Genomic DNA, 5,723 nt, shown 5'->3' on the forward strand with positions numbered 1-5,723 from the left:
AACGACATTATAAAGTGAGAGTGGTTTTCTTCATGGTCCGATCTTATGCAATACTCATTGCATAGGACGCCCCCACTCCAATGTCTCCACATGTACAATTTAGTGATCACATTGTTTATATCATATACAAAAGTGGGCCGCAGTGTCCCTATAATAAGGTACCCAGCCTTATGCTTATACTATAGATCATTTTGACTATATATACTTGAACTTGATCCACTCTTATGTCTCTACATATAGTTCAAGTAATCATACTATAGTCAGAGTGTTCTTAGTTTATTGGATTTAGATTGATGATCGTAAAGTTCACTTTATTCAATAACAATCTTTACTGAATAAACAACAATAATAACTTTATTGAAAATAGAATATGTTTTTGTTTACAAACTATTAGTTTTAAGACATAAAACCCAGCATCATCAACATTGTCATTTAAAACTTGAGTGTTAATATTACTCTCTTTAATTTTTCGTCATGAAAATTTTAAAGTTAAGGGTTTATTATGATTTCATGCAAGTAACACAGGTGAAACAAGATTTGAGGTTTCAAACATATGCATCGTCAAATTTGTAATAAGACACAAGAATAGACGAACAACATTGTTCATTTGAAAAAAAAAACTACGTACCATTATGTTACATTGCATTGTAATGAAACTATAAAAAGATGGTGGAATTCTGAGAAGATTTCCAAACCCATCATAACACGATGTACGACCAAACTAATTATTTAAACATGACATTGAAATGGAAAATTGAAGAAGAAACAAGAAACGGAAATGAAAGGATTTGGTTTCAAGCAGCGCATTGGAAGCCGAACGGAACCTTCTTTCCACAGTAGTTCAAAAGCAAGCTGAGGGAAACTGAGAGGTCAATCTTGAGACCCAAGGCTCTGGCCTTCACCGTAGTGCAAAGGCACACAGCAGCTTCCAGGTCAACAAGGCCTTGGATTAGGGTGCAGCATGGGGATTTTGGTGGTGAGCTGATCACTAAGTGCACTAGATCGTCCAGCAAGTCGGCGCAGACGTCGAGCTTGAGGGTGTCCCTGGGGCACTTGGGGAGTGATGGTTGCTGCCTTGACGGGGTGGGCTTGTGGGGCTTGGGTGGCGGCGGTGGGCAAGGGACATAGGTGGAGCTGACCATAGTGAAGAGGAGGAGGTTGAGGAGGAGGAGGAGGGCAATGGGTGAAGAGAGCTTGGAAGCCATTGGTGGAGAGATATTGAAGGGTTTGTAGGTTTGTGGGATGGCTTGTGAAGAATTATGAGAAGGGTTAGGGTTTTTATAAATGGGGTTTGGGAATTTGTTGTATTTAAAAACAAAAATTCCTTATAAATTGCTGGATATGAAACACCTAACTCTTTGAGTTAGTTTATTAAGTTTTGAGGAATTGATTTGAGAGATGGGTTTTTAATTAGTTTGTCTTTTTTTAAAGTATTATAAAAATGTCAAATGGCCTACAAACTAGACCAAGTGATGTTCGATAATAAGATATCAAATACTTTTTAAAATGAATTATTTGATAGAACCCTTCCAGACAAGTGGGTAATAGATGATAATCTAGAGATTATTTTTAGCACAAATAATTTTTACAAATATAATATGATTTTTTTTTTTTAAATATAACTATGAGATTCCACGTCATTTTGATGGAGTAACGAAACATTTTTTTTTATAAGGGTGTGGAAACCTCTCCCTAGTAAATTGTAAAATTGGCGGCGATATATAATGAGTCAAAGCGGATAAATATATGTTAACAATGAGTTTTGATATATATTGATGTTAGTATGACATAACAGTACAACTTCTAAAACATGACAAGACTAAGATTGTTATTACATGCATGCTTTGAAAATCTTTTAAAGTTTACTTAAGATGAAAATGGTTATAAGATAAAAGATCTAAAAAAAAAAAAAAAATTAGACTTCTATTTAGGATCCCAAAAATGAATTTTAAAACATATATTGGACGGTTAAACTTCGATAGCATGAAACCCATCCTTGTTTCAAATAAAAACATGTTTGAATAAGATATTAAAAGAATGAAAAATTGAAATATAAACAAAACACTATCGAAAGTCTCTCCGAACTTCTATAGCAATCACTGTGCTGCTTAAGATTTCTTTGCCTTTACCTAAAAAATAGAAAATATTGATTATAAAAAATATTTTGTAAATAATCTTATTTCTAGGATTAGTAGATACAATCATAAACAAAGTCTTAATTAGAGGATTAATGTTACTTAAGGGGTAGAATGTAATTAAAGGAGTAAAACAAAGTTTTGAAAAAAAATATACCGTAAATAGAAGTGAGTTATTGGATCAATCGCCTAATTTGCGTTGGATATCAACATCAATTTTTTGAAGGAAGAATCGCCGTTTAAGGAGGTCATCTGAGTAAATTCTATTCTTGAACCCTCTTTTTGTTCATTGTGTTAATTTGCTAGCAATAGTTCAAATTTGAACTAGGGGATCACGTTTTAGTTTTAGAATTAAATTTTGTACCAAGCACCAACTAAAATATGTTGTATACCTAATGTCATGTCATGTCATGTAAAGTAAATGCATGTTATAGATTATATTATACTAATGATGATGCATGATGAAAGCCATGATGAATACTATGCATACATGTCTCGTATGTGTACTATGACATGAATAAAAGGATAAATGAAATGATTCTTACTGATTTTAAGCCATTGGGACCTCATGCATTTATGTATGTTGTGCATCATGATACATCTCCGTTATGTTAGTACATATGTGTACTTTCGATATTTATGTTCGTCATGATATCATGTGGGTCTTTCCCTCTGTGGTGTTCGGCGCGTCAGCACATTTAACCCAACGAGTCAAGCCTTAGGGGTATGTAAACGAGTCCATCCTTAACGGTCCATGTGCGCATGTGCGCTGTAACGACCCGAAATTTTCTGCTTAATTTAAGGTCGCTACTGTATACGTACCATAAACATTGAATGCGGAAGACTTTATTTGAATTCCATAAAACATGACCTTTATTTTAAAACAAAGTCATGGACTTACGTGTTTTGAAAACATCTTTAAAACGACACAACAAAAGACTTAAATAAAATGAATAAGAGTTTAAGTTAAAAACATCCTATTCTAGCCCAAGTCTAAGAAAATAAATACCACTACCCTCTGCATGTGCCTTGGTCTCGAGTTGCGATGTCGTCGTCAACCGTACCGGAATGCCTTGCCTTAACCTGAAAAATGTAGTAGTATATGGCTTGAGTATTTAAAGAAATACTCAGCAAGTGACCCCACTATTGGGGTTAAATGCAACAATCACATGCAATGAAATGATGAGACCTATCTTTCGTTTCGTTTTCCCTATGATGCTATCGTAACGGATAATTTTGGATGTGTACCATATACTAGTACTACACAAAGCCCATACGTTGAGTATGGGCTCACCAGCTAATTCGCACACTGCTGGACCACCTTCCTTACCCGGTGGGCATACTCTGGGAGACCCTTAGGCCAGACACTCGCTAGAACTAGTAACCGTCACGGCAGCGCTATGCAGACATAACGATCGTTGTCCTGCCATTGGATGTACGCATCCGTACCCTCGTGATGGGATAGGGGTATCCGTCCCAAATGCATGAGCACACATAATGCATGAGGTCCCAAAACTTTTCCATTTTCATTATCCTTTAATACAACCCCGCTAGCATTATGTACGTATCATATCATTTTTCATATCGTTTCAAATATCGTTCATCATTCATGTCATATTGTTTCTCATCCTTCAATTCTCAAATCATACATAATTCTAACGGGGTTATACTTCATGTCATTTATCGTAATTTCATGTCATCCATATCATGCTGTATACACACAATTTAGGAGACCTAACATAACGTTCTATGCTTTTAACATAACATTTCATCATATACACATCATACCATAACATATTGCATCACAATGTCTGATATCATAAACGAGTCATAACATAAACACTTCATAGTCATATCGTTCTCTAACTTATCATATCCTTAACGTTCTTTACTTATCACAGACATATCATTACGTTAACGTACCTTAGTCATCTCATCACAAGAACTTAACCTAACGCTATCGTTCTATCAATCTATCACAAACCTATCCCTTTCTACCCGTAGCCTAACTGTATTCTTCCATCAATCTCTCTTATCCATATCACTCCAGTATGTAACCTAACCTTAATGTTTCATGAACGTATTTTACTCCTATCGTTACATTTCGTTTTGTGCATCCTTCTCGTATCCTATCTCAAACATATCATTGAACACATTGTACTGTAATTATTATTAAACAATTCACATATTATAACATATACATAACAAATAAGAAGCATATCGATCCACAGACAATTCACACATATCAATATATATGACACGTGCAGAATCACGGGGCACGTGTCAACAGCAAATATAACCATACCGATAGTAAGTTCACTTACTTGGCTAGCTTAAATCGTTGCCACGAATATATCTTTAATGAATGTTTGATTCCGTCCTTTGAATTCCGAGTCAACCTATGTGAGCCCATGACATCAGTTTCAAATTTGAAATCTACAAAATTATTTCTCTCATTTACATGGGTCCATTGTTAAAAGTCTTGAAATATAATCAATAATTATATTTTTATTAAAAATCTTATTTTCCATGGTTATTGTGGTAGAAAGAGAAGTATATACAACTATTTAAGTTATTCTCGCCTTTACTACTGTCTGTATTTACCATCTATATTTAGTTTGTGGTTTTTAATTCCCTAATTTTTTTTTTTGTTCCATGTGCCCTTTTCATTCTGTTCTCATGTATTCTAAATTTACGATCTCTGTTTCCAAATTGGCTACTAATATAAATTTAATCTAATATTACTAATGATTTGCTAGAATTCATATGAATGATGGAAAATAGAAAGTTTATAATTAAAATATATCAAAAAAAAAGAAAAAAGAAGAACTTGAAAAATTGGAAGGCATCACTCCAAGACAATTTACTTAAAAGAAAGTCAAACTAATGGACAAGCAAAGAGAGGTGTGTGACACATCGTAGAACTCCACCAATCAATACATTGCATAATCAAATATAAAAACATTAATTAGTCAATTTAATGACTTTTATTTCTTCTTTTTTTTTGTAGTCTTAATTTAAACTTTATTCTCCACGTGCAACCATACATAAAAAGTCAAACCTTCAAGATTTGATCCATTAAAAAACATTATATTTCCTTTGTTGTTCATTCTTAATCAATCCCAAAAAAGCCATATCAACTCTACCAATAGTTTCTCTTTAACTATTCAAATATTGTAGTTTTGCATGTCAATAACTAAACTTAAATTTCTACTAATCATAATTTAGAAATAATGTTGAGGTTAAATATTTATCTTTGTATAAGTTTTTTTTAATTATATTTTTCTTTATGATCGAAATAGTAAACGCAAGTTAAATAAATTGTTGAACAATGAATGTATATGTCAACTATCGATGAAAATGTCATAACGGTTCGTATCAGTTATTTACGTGAGGGACCATTATGACTAATAAATTAAAGTAAAAAAAAAAAAAAAAACTGAATGAAATCGACCTACAAGAAATTAATATCCATATATTTATTTATTTATTTTTAAATTCAAATAAAACATTATAGTCAATGATATAATCCAATCCAATGATATATGTTCATTTTGGTTAATAGTCTACATTTTATTAAAAAGATAG

The 5,723-nt window shown here is 33.0% G+C and overlaps 1 pseudogene; it reads right to left on the minus strand.

The window, feature by feature from the left end:
• Positions 1-794: 794 nt before the first annotated feature.
• LOC147793103 (14 kDa proline-rich protein DC2.15 pseudogene) lies at positions 795-1,142 on the minus strand (annotated as a pseudogene).
• Positions 1,143-5,723: the final 4,581 nt, after the last annotated feature.

This window comes from Cucurbita pepo, chromosome 3, assembly GCF_057944985.1.
Source record: "Cucurbita pepo subsp. pepo isolate OVF chromosome 3, ASM5794498v1, whole genome shotgun sequence".
NCBI classification, from domain to species: Eukaryota; Viridiplantae; Streptophyta; class Magnoliopsida; order Cucurbitales; family Cucurbitaceae; genus Cucurbita; species Cucurbita pepo.